Genomic DNA, 16,484 nt, shown 5'->3' with positions numbered 1-16,484 from the left:
TGAGTAATATTCCATTGTGTGCGTATTTGTTACACCTTCTTTATCTGTCCATGGACATTTATTTAGGCTGATTCCCTGTCTTGGCTATTGTAAGTAGTGTTGCTATTGAACATTGGGGTGCATGTGCCTTTTAGAATGATAGTTTTTGTCTTATCCAGATATGTGCCCAGGAGTAGGATTGCTGGATCATAAAGTGACTCTAGTTTTTTAAGGAACCTGCATACTCTTCTCCGTATTTTATATCCACTTAGCTGTGTCCTTCCTTTTTATTCAGAAAGAACCTTAAAATAATGTCTAAACTAGGACATTATATTCCTCTTTCTTGAACAAAATCATGTCTTATGTCATATCTTCCATTGCCAAATACTTGCCTCTCTTACTTCCCATTCAGAGTTATTATTATTCCTAGTACTTCCACGTACATACATTTATTATAATTCTTAACACTTAGCAAACATAATTTTCAGTAGAATTTAGGAATTAAGCAATTATAAACTACCATATACACATTCTGTCATAATTACAAAATTTTATGACTACACTTTTTTATAATTTCTAGTCATATGCTCTTCCACAGAAAAATATTTTTCAATGTTGCAAGAATAATATATTTTAACAGACCCGATTATCTCTTGTCTCTGTAAAATTAATAAAGCAAAGTAGATAAACATATGCTAAGCAATGAATGTCTCAATACCTTTTATGTAAAAATACTGGATATTAAGTAATATCAGCTTAAAATGAAATGTTAAAGTTACATTATGTTGTAAAAAAATTTTGAAAACTTTTAAAGCAGATATTATAAAATAATCATTATTGAAAACTTCATTTATAAGGTTTTTTCATTAATAAGTTTTCATCTCACTTAAATTATTCACTTGTTTTTTATCCTTAAATTTCATGAGACAAACAAAGCTGTCTATCATCGTAAGTTATTTCCCTTGATCACAATTTGGTTTTATATATATAGTAATCAAGAAATTTCACAGAAATAAAGAACTTAAACGTATGGCTTACAATGAATTTTTATGGCTCTGCTTGACGTATATTAAACAGTTCACCTTTGGAGGGTATGTTTTGTTCATAGGTTGAATTAATACCTTTATAATTTTAAGTATTTAATTGCTGAAGCATGAGCTTGTTTGACTACTCTTTATATAAGCCAGTTAAATAGAGCTCTTTTACAGGTTGATTTATGGCAATATGATCTGAAGGCAGAAAATACAACGAATACACATGTGCACAGAGATTCATAAATATACAGAGAGCTGCAAACAGGTCTTATAGCTTTACCATGTATCAGGAACAGAAGTAAAAAACTCATTACTTTCTTTCAAAAAATAGTTGATCCCAAATATGTTTCTGAATGATGGGAAGTGCAAAGTTCACAAGTTTAGACAGAAAATGTTATGCTAATATTCCTGGAGAATACTTGACTTACCCACCATTGCAGCCACGTTTCTTTCAACTGTCCTTCCACAAGACAGAGCCCTCCTACAACAGCAATGGGAAACAGACAGAGGTTCAAAAAAACCTAAACATAGGGCCACCTTAGGACACTGCAGTCCCACGCCTGGGAAGGTATATACAGCTCGATAACAACAAAATAACAAATGCAGAAAAGATATAAATAGAAATTACTCCAAAGAAGAAACAAAGATGGACAAACAACACAGGAAAAGATGCGCAGTATCACTAATTCTCAGAGAAATGCAAACCAAGACTACAATGAGGTATTTCACACAAGTCAGAATGCCAACCATCAAACAATCTACAAAAACGAAATGCTGCAGAGGGCGTGGGAAAACGGGACACCGCTGCTCTGAATGGACAAGCCTCTGTTGAGAACAGCGCGGAAGCTGCAGATATATTAAGAAGAGAATGAAATTACAACAATGCCTAAAACCATACACAGAGATAAACTCCAAGCAGATTAAACACCTAAATGTAAGGACAGATACTATCAAAAAGCTTGAGGAAAATGTAAACAGAACGCGCTTTGACATAAAACACAAAAACTACTTTTTTCATACACCTCTTAGAAGAATAAAAACAAACCAAAAATAAACACATGGGACCTGATTAAACTTAAAGGCATTTGAAAAGCAAAGGAAACACAAAACACAAAAAGACAACCCGAAGAGTGTAAGAAAGCAGTAGAAATTGAAGATACCCACTCCTGGCCTTGCAACACGATACGATCATCATTTGGAACGACACGTGCCACGTGTATTTTCATGGCAGCACGATTAGACAACTCCAGGCATGGAATCCACCCAAATGAGCAACTAAAGAAAAATGAACAGTACAGGGTACATACATACAATGAAATACTACTCAGCCAACAGGAAAAATGAAACCATACCCTCGGCAGCAACGACGACGGACTAACAGATTCTCATACTAGGTGAATGAGGTCAGAGACAAAGACAAATAGCATACGATATCCCTTAAAGGTGAAAGCTATCAATTCATGTAAATGATTTAATTGACCAAACAGAAACAGACTCTCAGAGGGAGACAAGAAACTTACGATGACCATACGGGAAAGGTGGGGTGAGGGATACATTTGGAGGTTGGGATTGGCATAGAAACACTAATATGGATGGTAGATCATGCAAAAGGAGCTTGCGAATAGCTCAAGGAGCTCTACTCAATACACTATAATCACCTCCTAGAAAACCAACCCAAAAGAGACTGGATAGACCTCTGATGCTGCTGAACAGGTAACCCAAAACACGTCACTGCAAATGAAGTCTACTCCCATATACAATAAAAATTAACTTGAAAGGGAAAAAAAAATTTTTAAAAGTCAGACAGACTTGGCGAAGAAGAAATGCTGCCGCGTTGTGGCCGTTTCCTGTAACTACAACGTGGAAAACGCTGCTGACGGGCCCTGAATAATCGCGAGGCCTGTGGGGCTGTGAATAAATCACACCTGCCCTCCAGAAAATCCCGGGGCTAGTTCACCGGAAAAGAATGCAAAACAGGGCAGCCGTTCAAGAAGCCAATTTCAAGATGTCAATTTTACATGGAAAGACGCTCGGCATCACTCTTTATTAGAGAAATACGGAGTCAACCTACAATCAGGTATCACCTCACACCACTCAGCCTGGCCATTGCCGACAATATCTACAAGGAAAAAAGGCCTCACTGCACGTGTGCAGAAGGGAATCCTCGTTCTCTCTTGCTGGGAATGTCAACTGGTGCAGCCACTATGGAGATCTGCATGGACCTTCTTATAAGGTAGCTAAGCAGAGATCCAATATAGGATCCGGCAATCCCACACCTGGCCTTGCATCCCGATAGGATCATAATTAGCAATGACACGTGCCACCTGTATTTTCATGGCAGCACGATTAGGACAAGTCCAGACATGGAATCCACCCAAATGAACAACGAAAGAAAAATGAACAGTAAGCGGTACTGCGTGAAGCCGTCCAGCATTGCCCACCGTGGCCTGAGCAAAGCTCGGCGAGAATTACGGCACGAGGAAGCCAAGCTCCTCTCCTGGAGGGCGGCGGAAAGCATGTCTTCTGATTCTAGGAAAATTGTCGCTAAAAATTGAGGGGGTTTCTGGAGGGTTTAGGCCAAGAAGATGGAAGTGTTACAAAGCAAATCGCCCTCGGTACGAGACCACAACAACCCCTGTAACCACAACAGTAGCTATACCCACTGTAAATAATTTACTTTGGAAAAAAGTCCCTTGGTCAGGCAACACAGGAATGTTTCCATGAAAGAGTTGAAGTTGAAAGGAAGAATTAGATGAGCTATGGCCCAAAGAAGGAATAAGGCATAAAGAAGGGAAGCATAGTGGGGTATTATGTACAGGATGCCCCCAAATGGTGCATTATGTGACCTGCCCCCTCTCCGGTATATTGGAGGAAAAAGAGAGAAGCGGAAGGAATTTACTGTAAATATTTTACGAATGAATTATATGTAACTAGGAAAGTTAAAATTGATTGCCTTACGTAGAAAATAGAATTGTATTTTTGCACAATGTGTTTTGAACAAGGTACTGAGACTACTGGGACACAGGCCAATATATGTTGCTAGCTGAAGTAGAAAAGAATAATTAGCCTCCTAGACCTAAACTTCCGGTTTGCGCGAAAAGATCTTAAGACGGAACAATGCTCACTAATGTTTCTGTGCATAGATGTAGAAATGAGATTATGAGCCCAAATCCTATATAAGAAATGATATGTCAAAAATAAAGTGGTCAGAAGCTCCTGCACCCACCCCCTTGCCCTATTTATTTATTTTTCTCGCCGACGCCGTTGCCTCCATCTCAGGGAACCCTGGTTCTGCCGGGGCTGGAACTCGGTAAGGTACACACATACAATGAAATACTACTCAGCCAACAGGAAAAATGAAACCATACCATCTGCAGCAACAACGATGGACTAACAGATTCTCATACTAGGTGAATGAGGTCAGAGCCAGAGAGACAAATAGCATACGATATCCCTTAGAGGTGAAACCTATCAATTCATGTAAATGATCTAATTGACAAAACAGAAACAGAATCTCAGAGGCAGACAAGAAACTTACGATGACCATACGGGATAGGTGGGGTGAGGGAGACATTTGGAGGTTGGGATTGGCATAGAAACACTAATATGGATCGTAGATCATGCAAAAGGAGCTTGCGAATAGCTCAAGGAGCTCTACTCAACACACTCTATCACCTCCTGGAAAACCCACCCAAAAGAGACTGGACAGACCTCTGTGTATAACGGAATAATGCTGCTGAACAGGTAACCCAAAACACGTCACTACAAATCAACTCTCCTGCCATATACAATAAAATTTAACTTGAAACGGAAAAAAGAAAAAAAAAAGACTCTTTGGAAAGAAAAATGCTGCCGCCTTGTGGCCGTTCTTGTAACTACAACGTAGAAAATGTTGCTGACGGGCCCTGAATAATCTTGAGGCCTGTGGGGCTGTGAATAAATCACACCTGCCCTCCAGAAAATCCCGGGGCTAGTTCGTCGGAAAAGAATGCAAAACAGGGCAGCCGTTCAAGAAGCCAATTGGAAAATGTCAATTTTACTCACACTGCAGAAAAAAAAAGCACATGGAAAGGTGGTCAGCATCACTCATTACTGGAGAAATGCAGAATAAAACTGCAATCAGCTATCACCTCACACCACTCACACTGGCCATCGGCAAAAAACTGTACAAGGAATAAAGGTTGCAGAAAACCTGCGCAAAAGGGAATCGTCGGGCACTCTTGCTGGGAATGTCAACTGGTCCAGCCACTATGGAGATCCGCATGGACCTTCCTATAAGGTAGCTAAGCAGAGAACCAATATAGGATCCGGCAATCCCACGCCTGGCCTTGCATCCCGATAGGATCATAATTAGCAACGACACGTGCCACCTGTATTTTCCTGGAAGCACGATTAGGACAAGTCCAGACATGGAATCCACCCAAATGAACAACGAAAGAAAAATGAACAGTACGGGGTATATACATACAATGAAATACTACTCAGCCAACAGGAAAAATGAAACCATACCCTCGGCAGCAACGACGACGGACTAACAGATTCTCATACTAGGTGAATGAGGTCAGACACATAGAGACATAGAGACAAATAGCATACGATATCCCTTAGAGGTGAAACCTATCAACTCATGTAAATGATCTAATTGACAAAACAGAAACAGACTCTCAGAGGCAGACAAGAAACTTACGATGACCAAACGGGATAGGTGAGGTGAGGGATACATTTGGAGGTTGGGATTGGCATAGAAACACTAATATGGATCGTAGATCATGCAAAAGGAGCTTGCGAATAGCTCAAGGAGCTCTACTCAACACACTCTATCACCTGCTGGAAAACCAACCCAGAAGAGACTGGATAGACTTCTGTGTATAACGAAATAACGCTGCTGAACAGGTAACCCAAAACACGTCACCAGAAATCAACTCTCCTCCCATATACAATAAAATTTAACTTGAAACGGAAAAAAGAAAAAAAAAGACTCTTTGGAAAGAAAAATGCTGCCGCCTTGTGGCCGTTCCCTGTAACTACAACGTGGAAAATATTGCAGACGGGCCCTGAATAATCTTGAGGCCTGTGGGGCTGTGAATAAATCACACCTGCCCTCCAGAAAATCCCGGGGCTAGTTCATCGGAAAAGAATGCAAAACAGGGCAGCCGTTCAAGAAGCCAATTGGAACATGTCAATTTTACTCACACTGCAGAAAAAAAAGCACATGGAAAGGTGGTCAGCATCACTCATTATTAGAGAAATGCAGAATAAAACTGCAATCAGCTATCACCTCACACCACTCACACTGGCCATGGGCAAAAAAATGTACAAGGAATAAAGGTTGCAGAAAACCTGCGCAAAAGGGAATCGTCGTTCTCTCTTGCTGGGAATGTCAACTGGTGCAGCCACTATGGAGATCCGTATGGACTTTCCTATAAGGTAGCTAAGCAGAGAACCAATATAGGATCCGGCAATCCCACGCCTGGCCGTGCATTCCGATAGGATCATAATTAGCAACGACACGTGCCACCTGCATTTTCATGGAAGCACGATTAGGACGAGTCCAGACATGGAATCCACCCAAATGAACAACGAAAGAAAAATGAACAGTACGGGGTACATACATACAATGAAATACTACTCAGCCAACAGGAAAAATGAAACCATACCCTCGGCAGCAACGACGACGGACTAACAGATTCTCATACTAGGTGAATGAGGTCAGACACATAGAGACATAGAGACAAATAGCATACGATATCCCTTAGAGGTGAAACCTATCAATTCATGTAAATGATCTAATTGACAAAACAGAAACAGACTCTCAGAGGCAGACAAGAAACTTACGATGACCATACGGGATAGGTGGGGTGAGGGATACATTTGGAGGTTGGGATTGGCATAGAAACACTAATATGGATCGTAGATCATGCAAAAGGAGCTTGCGATTAGCTCAAGGAGCTCTACTCAACACACTCTATCACCTCCTGGAAAACCAACCCAAAAGAGACTGGATAGACTTCTGTGTATAACGAAATAACGCTGCTGAACAGGTAACCCAAAACACGTCACTACAAATCAACTCTCCTCCCATATACAATACAATTTAACTTGAAACGGAAAAAAGAAAAAAAAAAGACTCTTTGGAAAGAAAAATGCTGCCGCCTTGTGGCCGTTTCCTGTAACTACAACGTGGAAAATACTGCTGACGGGCCCTGAATAATCGCGAGGCCTGTGGGGCTGTGAATAAATAACACCTGCCCTCCAGAAAATCCCGGGGCTAGTTCATCAAAAAAGAATGCAGGGCTTCCCTGGTGGCGCAGTGGTTGAGAGTCCGCCTGCCGATGCGGGAGACACGGGTTCGTGCCCTGGTCCGGGAGGATCCCACATGCCGCGGAGCGGCTGGGCCCGTGAGCCATGGCCGCTGGGCCTGTGCGTCCGGAGCCTGTGCTCCGCAACGGGAGAGGCCGCAACAGTGAGAGGCCCGCATACCGCAAAAAAAAAAAAAAAAAGAATGCAAAACAGGGCAGCCGTTCAAGAAGCCAATTGGAAGATGTCAATTGTACTCACACTGCGGGGAAAAAAAAAGCACATGGAAAGCTGCTCAGCATCACTCATTACTAGAGAAATGCAGAATAAAACGCCAATCAGCTATCACCTCACACCACTCCTCTCCTGGTGGTTGGCGGAAAGCATCTCTTCTGATTCTAGGAAAATTCTTGCTAAAAATTGAGGGAGTTTCTGGAGGGTTTAGGCCAAGAAGATGGAAGTATTACAAAGCAAATCGCCCTCGGTACGAGACCACAGCAACCCCTGTAACCACAACAGTAGCTATACCCACTGTAAATAATTTACTTTGGAAAAAAGTCCCTTGGTCAGGCAACACAGGAATGCTTCCATGACAGAGTTGAAGTTGAAAGGAAGAATTAGATGAGCTATGGCCCAAAGAAGGAATAAGGCATAAAGAAGGGAAGCATAGTGGGGTATTATGTACAGGATGCCCCCAAATGGTGCATTATGTGACCTGCCCCCTCTCCGGTATATTGGAGGAAAAAGAGAGAAGCGGAAGGAATTTACTGTAAATATTTTACGAATGAATTATATGTAACTATGAAAGTTAAAATTGACTGCCTTACGTAGAAAATAGAATTGTATTTTTGCACAATGTGTTTTGAACAAGGTACTGAGAATACTGGGACACAGGCCAATATATGTTGCTAGCTGAAGTAGAAAACAATAATTAGCCTCCTAGACCTAAACATCCGGTTTGCGCGAAAAGATCTTAAGACGGAACAATGCTCGCTAATGTTTCTGTGCATAGATGTAGAAATGAGATTATGAGCCCAAATCCTGTATAAGAAATGATATGTCAAAACTAAAGTGGTCAGAAGCTTCACAGAAGCTCCTGCACCCACCCCCTTGCCCTATTTATTTATTTTTCTCGCCGACGCCGTTGCCTCCATCTCAGGGAACCCTGGTTCTGCCGGGGCTGGACCTCGGGAAGTGGCGCCCGAACAGGGACCTGAGTGGTAAGTGTAATATTGGCTCCTCGCACGGCTTAGGAATCTCACCTAGGGTGCTGCAGACCCCCCGGCAGAAGATAGGCTGGGTGAGTCATCAGACATGGGAAATACTGCAAGTAAAGAAAGACAATTATTTATTGATATTATAAAGCATATGTTGTCAGGTAGAGGTATTACGGTAACTACCAGTCAGTTAGCTAGCTTTTTAAATTTTATACAAGAACAGTGCCCTTGGTTCCCAGAGGAAGGGACAGTTAATGTAGATACTCGGGTGAAAGTAGGAGATAAACTAAAAACTTATTATACTCTACATGGGCCCGAAAAGGTCCCAGTGGACACTTTTGCATTATGGAACCTTATTAAGGATGTTTTGGATCCTGTTCAAGAAGTACAGAAGGTTCCCCCTGTCACCACTGTTAATGAAAAAACACCCCTTTTGTCCAATAAGCAATCTGATCCCGCTGCACTTCCCACATTAGTGGATGGGCTGCAAAATTGTAATCTCGAAGATTCTGAGGAGGAAACTGAGGATATTCCTCCGCCTGAGTCTCACTGTCGTACGGGACATAGAGTGACATTCAGTGCAGGGTATGATGGTGATGATACCTTGTCACCTGGAGATCAGGCCGGTTTGGATGCAGCTGCCTCTGATTATGAGAGGCGAAAAGACCCCGATATATTTTTAGCAGAATATCCTCCGTCTTATATGCCTAGAAAAACAGGCCCTAAGCCTACTAATATCTATCCTTCTTTGAATGATTTTCGAGGTCCTCTTCGACCTCCTCCTAATACTAAGAAACAATGTTCACGTCCTCTTCCACCTCCTCCTTTCAAGAAAAAAATGAATAAAAGGCAAGAGCCAACCTCTCGCAGGCTGGACACTCGGGGATTTTTCGGACCCAGGGTTGATAAAATGTTTTCCCCTTATAGATGCACGGGAACTTGATGATAACATCTCCTGGGAACCCCTTCCTCTGAAATTATTGAAAGAATTAAAATCTGCATGCCACGATTATGGCCCTTTAGCTCCTTATACATTGACCTCGCTCAAACAGAACCACCATTTACTTATTTAGGTAGAATAATAGAAGGCACTTGTGTTAAACATCAATCGTTTGAATTGAGAAAAGATAAATTACATACTCTTAATGATTTTCAAAAATTATTGGGGGATATAAATTGGATTCGACCTTTTCTGAAAGTAACTACTGCAGAAAGGAAACCTTTGTTTGATGTACTGCAAGGAGATGCAAATCCAAAATCTGCAAGACAAATGACTCCCGAAGGACAACAGGCTCTTAATTTGATTGAAGAAAAATTGAATCAGGCTATGTTCCAGAGGATAGATTATGCATATGATTGGGATTTACTGATATTCCAAACTCCAGTTACTCCCACAGGTTTACTATGGCAACAAGGGCCTTTGGAATGGCTGCCCTTACCGGGGACGGCTAAAAAGATAGTGGTTGGGGCTTCCCTGGTGGCGCAGTGGTTGAGAATCCGCCTGCCGATGCAGGGGACGCGGGTTCGTGCCCCGGTCCGGGAAGATCCCACGTGCCGCGGAGCGGCTGGGCCCGTGAGCCGTGACCGCTGCGCCTGCGCGTCCGGAGCCTGTGCTCCGCAACGGGAGAGGCCACAACAGTGAGAGGCCCACGTACCACAAAAACCAAAAAAAAAAAAAGTGGTTGCTTATATTGCTTTAATTGCAACTTTAATTATGAAGGGGAGGAAAAGTAGTAAAGAATTATTTGGAGCTGCTGTTAAAAATATAATAATTCCTTATAATAAAGAACAGTTTGAATACTTATTAAACAATGATGATTATTGGCAGATAGCCTTGACAAATTATACGGGACAAATTTTATTTCATTTGCCAAGACATCCCTTGGTACAGTTTTACATGCACCACGAAGTAATCTTTCCCACTAGATGGTGCGAGCAGCCTATTGAAAATGCACTATTGGTTTTTACCGATGGGTCCTCCATGGAAAAGCAGTCATAATTATAGAACAGAAAGAACAGGTTTTGCAAACACAAGAAACTTCTGCTCAGCGAGCGGAACTTACTGCGGTTTTGAAGGTCTTCTCAGAATTACAAAGGAAGAAATTTAACCTTTATACTGACTCCAAATATATAGTGAAACTGTTTCCTCAGATCGAAACTGCATCGATTTCCTCTAGCAAAAGTACAATTCTGTCTCCTTTACAGCAGTTGCAGGCCTTAATTTGGGTTCGTACAGAATCTTATCATGTGGCACATATTAGAGCTCACAGCAATTTACCTGGCCGTTTCAGTCAAGGAAACTGTAGAGCTGATTTGTTGACTAAAGATATTGTTGCTCTAAGTCTTGAACAGGCACAGCAATCTCGTGCATTACATCATCAGAATGCTCAGGCAATAAGATATCAATTTAAAATTCCCCGAGAAGCTGCAAGAGCTATAGTAAGCGATTGCTCTATTTGTCCAACTCAGCCTGCTTCCTTACCACTGGGAGTTAACCCTAGAGGGTTGCAGCCAAACCATTTGTGGCAAATGGACGTAACTCATATGCAGAGCTTTGGGAAATTATCCTACGTTCATGTTGTTATTGATACATATTCTCATGTAATTATCGCATCAGCAAGGACTGGAGAAGCTTACAAAGATGTAATACAGCATATATTTTTAGCCATGTCTTACCTAGGAACTCCTAAGAAGTTAAAAACTGACAATGCCCCTGCATATACCTCTAAAGCATTTGCAGATTTCTGCAAAAAACTTGGCATTTCTCATACTACTGGAATTCCCTATAATCCTCAAGGACAAGCAATAATAGAGAGGCCTCATCAAACATCAAAAAAATCAAATACAGAAGTTACAACATTCTGAATATAAATATAGCTCTCCACATCATATCCTACAACATGCAATGTTTGTAATAAACTTTCTAAATGTAAATCATGAAGGAAGTTCACCTATGATGAGACATTGGGAAACTGATAAATTAACTCAAAAACCTATGGTATATTGGAAAGATTTATTAACTGGACAATGGAAAGGACCTGATGTTTTACTAACAAGCCGGAGAGGCTATGCTTGTATATTTCCACAGGAAGCTGACTCCCCCCTGTGGGTTCCTGATAGGCTTATCCGCCATGGCAGAAAGAATCCCCGAGTCGGACGGAAGTCCTCCAAAGATCAGAGCGATGATGAAACTACCCCCACCGACTAAAGGTTTGCCACAAACATTGATCGGTCCTATGCGACAGCTTTCACTCGGATCGATCACAGAGGAAGAAGATACTGCTGCGCCAGCTGCAGGATCTGTTGAGTAAGAGCCGCTTTGCCTGCATCCAAAACGGCACCGCGGACCAAGAAAGCGCCTAGCAATATTACTAGTACACATTATACTCAAGCTTGCGTGCCAGCTCCTTATGTATTATTGGTCGCCAAGAGTGCAAAAAAGTTAACTATTAATCAAGTAGATGGAAACTATAAGGTTAAAGGTGAGAATTGTATTTTGACTGCATGTGTAAATCCCTTAATGAATGTACAAACTATTATGTTGTGAAAAAGACCTCTTTATATATGATGCCTGTACATATGAATGGATCCTGGTATGATTATAGTTTAGAGGTGTTAAAAAAGATGGAATTATTATTTAGACCTAAGAGATTGGTTGCCGCTTTGATTTTAGGAACTTCAGCATGGATATCTATTATGGCCAGGGTAGGTTTATCAGTATATGCTTAGTTAAAGAAGCCCATACAGCTCATTACATTAACACATTAACTAAGAATGTTACCTTAGCATTAGCTACGCCGGAGGCTATTGATAGAAAGTTAGAAGCAAAGGTAGACGCGTTAGAAGAAGCTATTTCACACATAGGACAAGAACTGATGACTGTGAAAGTCAGGATGACTTCTCGTTGCCATGGAGGGTTTAAATGGATTTGTGTTACTCCTTTGAAACATAATGAAAGCCAATAGCCTCGGGACAAAATTAAAAGACATATTCAAAGTATTTGGAATTCCTCAGATTTGAGTATTGAGCTTACCCAATTGCGTAATCAGATACGAGATATTAGTTCTAGCTTGACAGAAGATGACCCCTCTGATACTGCTGACAGTTTATTTTCCAGTTTAAGGGATTTTATTTCACATGGATCCTTTATCAATCTTATGATTACATTCGGAATGACATTATTTGTACTTATTTCGCTTTGTATTTCACTTCCTCTTCTTTTCAGAAGTCTCAAAAAGGCCTTAAGAGAATCTAAAGCTGAAGCCTACGCTGCAATTTTAAAAAACAAGAAAGGGGGAGATGCCGGAAGCCGTCCAGCATTGCCCACCGTGGCCTGAGCAAAGCTCGGCGAGAAGTTACGCCACGAGGAAGCCAAGCTCCTCTCCTGGAGGGCGGCGGAAAGCATCTCTTCTGACTCTAGGAAAATTCTCGCTAAAAATTGAGGGGGTTTCTGGAGGGTTCAGGCCAAGAAGATGGAAGTGTTACAAAGCAAATCGCCCTCGGTACGAGACCACAACAACCCCTGTAACCACAACAGTAGCTATACCCACCGTAAATAATTTACTTTGGAAAAAAGTCCCTTGGTCAGGCAACACAGGAATGTTTCCATGAAAGAGTTGAAGTTGAAAGGAAGAATTAGATGAGCTATGGCCCAAAGAAGGAATAAGGCATAAAGAAGGGAAGCATAGTGGGGTATTATGTACAGGATGCCCCCAAATGGTGCATTATGTGACCTGCCCCCTCTCCGGTATATTGGAGGAAAAAGAGAGAAGCGGAAGGAATTTACTGTAAATATTTTACGAATGAATTATATGTAACTAGGAAAGTTAAAATTGATTGCCTTACGTAGAAAATAGAATTGTATTTTTGCACAATGTGTTTTGAACAAGGTACTGAGACTACTGGGACACAGGCCAATATATGTTGCTAGCTGAAGTAGAAAAGAATAATTAGCCTCCTAGACCTAAACTTCCGGTTTGCGCGAAAAGATCTTAAGACGGAACAATGCTCGCTAATATTTCTGTGCATAGATGTAGAAATGAGATTATGAGCCCAAATCCTATATAAGAAATGATATGTCAAAAATAAAGTGGTCAGAAGCTTAACAGAAGCTCCTGCACCCACCCCCTAGCCCTATTTATTTATTTTTCTCGCCGACGCCGTTGCCTCCATCTCAGGGAACCCTGGTTCTGCCGGGGCTGGACCTCGGTAGGGTACACACATACAGTGAAATACTAATCAGCCAACAGGAAAAATGAAACCATACCATCTGCAGTAACAACGATGGACTAACAGATTCTCATACTAGGCGAATGAGGTCAGAGCCAGAGAGACAAATAGCATACGACATCCCTTAGAGGTGAAAGCTATCAATTCATGTAAATGATCTAATTGACAAAACAGAAACAGACTCTCAGAGGCAGACAAGAAACTTACGACGACCATACGGGAAAGGTGGCTGAGGGATACATTTAGAAGTTGGAATTGGCTGGATAGAAACACTAATGTGGATCACAGATCATCAAACAGGACCTTGTGAATAGCTCAACGAGCTCTAATGAACACACTAGAATAACCTTCTGTGAAAGAAACTCGAAAATAACTAGATAGAGCTTTATGGATAACGGAATCACGCTGCTGAACAGGTAACCCCAAAGCACGTCACTGTAAATCAACTCTACTGTCATATAAAATGAAAATTCACTCGTAACGGAAAAAAAAATATTAAAAAAAGACAGACAGACTTGGGGAAGAAGAAGTGCTGCCGCCTTGTGGCCGTTTCCTGTAACTACAACGTGGAAAACGCTGCTGACGGGCCCTGAATAATCGCAAGGCCTGTGGGGCTGTGAATAAATAACAAATGCCCTCCAGAAAATCCCGGGGCTAGTTCATCAAAAAAGAATGCAAAACAGGGCAGCCGTTCAAGAAGCCAATTTGAAGAAGTCAATTTCACTCACACTGCAGAAAAAAAAAGCACATGGAAAGGTGGTCAGCATCACTCATTACTAGAGAAATACGGACTCAACCGACAATCAGGTCTCACCTCACACCACTCAGCCTGGCCATCGGCGACACTGTCTACAAGCAGAAAAGGCCTCACTGCACGTGCGCAGAAGGGAATAGTGCTACACTCTTGCTGGGACTGTCAACTAGTACAGCCACTATGGAGATGTGCATGGTCCTTCCTATAAGGTAGCTAAGCAGAGAACCAATATAGGATCCGGCAATCCCACGCCTGGCCTTGCATCCCGATAGGATCATAATTAGCAACGACACGTGCCACCTGCATTTTCATGGAAGCACGATTAGGACAAGTCCAGACATGGAATCCACCCAAATGAACAACGAAAGTAAAATGAACAGTACGGGGTATATACATACAATGAAATACTACTCAGCCAACAGGAAAAATGAAACCATACCCTCGGCAGCAACGACGACGGACTAACAGATTCTCATACTAGGTGAATGAGGGCAGACACATAGAGACATAGAGACAAATAGCATACGATATCCCTTAGAGGTGAAACCTATCAATTCATGTAAATGATCTAATTGACAAAACAGAAACAGACTCTCAGAGGCAGACAAGAAACTTACGATGACCATACGGGATAGGTGGGGTGAGGGATACATTTGGAGGTTGGGATTGGCATAGAAACACTAATATGGATCGTAGATCATGCAAAAGGAGCTTGCGAATAGCTCAAGGAGCTCTACTCAACACACTCTATCACCTCCTGGAAAACCAACCCAAAAGAGACTGGATAGACTTCTGTGTATAACGAATAATGCTGCTGAACAGGTAACCCAAAACACGTCACTACAAATCAACTCTCCTGCCATATACAATAAAATTTAACTTGAAACGCAAAAAAGAAAAAAAAAGACTCTTTGGAAAGAAAAATGCTGCCGCCTTGTGGCCGTTTTCTGTAACTACAACGTAGAAAACGCGGCTAACGGGCCCTGAATAATCGCGAGGCCTGTGGGGCTGTGAATAAATCACACCTGCCTTCCAGAAAATCCCGGGGCTAGTTCGTCGGAAAAGAATGCAAAACAGGGCAGCCGTTCAAGAAGCCAATTGGAACATGTCAATTTTACTCACACTGCAGAAAAAAAAAGCACATGGAAAGGTGGTCAGCATCACTCATAACTGGAGAAATGCAGAATAAAACTGCAATCAGCTATCACCTCACACCACTCATACTGGCCATCGCCAAAAAAATGTACAAGGAATAAAGGTTGCAGAAAACCTGCGCAAAAGGGAATCCTCATTCTCTCTTGCTGGGAATGTCAACTGGTTCAGCCACTATGGAGATCTGCATGGAACTTCCTATAAGGTAGCTAAGCAGAGAACCAATATAGGATCCGGCAATCCCACGCCTGGCCTTGCATCCCGATAGGATCATAATTAGCAATGACACGTGCCACCTGTATTTTCATGGAAGCACGATTAGGACAAGTCCAGACATGGAATCCACCCAAATGAACAACGAAAGTAAAATGAGCAGTACGGGGTATATACATACAATGAAATACTAGTCAGCCAACAGGAAAAATGAAACCATACCCTCGGCAGCAACGACGACGGACTAACAGATTCTCATACTAGGTGAATGAGGTCAGACACATAGAGACATAGAGAAAAATAGCATACGATATCCCTTAGAGGTGAAACCTATCAATTCATGTAAATGATCTAATTGACAAAACAGAAACAGACTCTCAGAGGCAGACAAGAAACTTACGATGACCATACGGGATAGGTGGGGTGAGGGATACATTTGGAGGTTGGGATTGGCATAGAAACACTAATATGGATCGTAGATCATGCAAAAGGAGCTTGCGAATAGCTCAAGGAGCCCTACTCAACACACTCTATCACCTCCTGGAAAACCAACCCAAAAGAGACTGGATAGACTTCTGTGTATAACGAAATAACGCTGCTGAACAGGTA

Source organism: Kogia breviceps, chromosome 18, assembly GCF_026419965.1.
Source record: "Kogia breviceps isolate mKogBre1 chromosome 18, mKogBre1 haplotype 1, whole genome shotgun sequence".
In the NCBI taxonomy this organism is placed as follows: Eukaryota; Metazoa; Chordata; class Mammalia; order Artiodactyla; family Physeteridae; genus Kogia; species Kogia breviceps.
The sequence above is the reverse complement of the archived record's forward strand: the minus strand, read 5'-3'. Positions refer to the sequence as shown.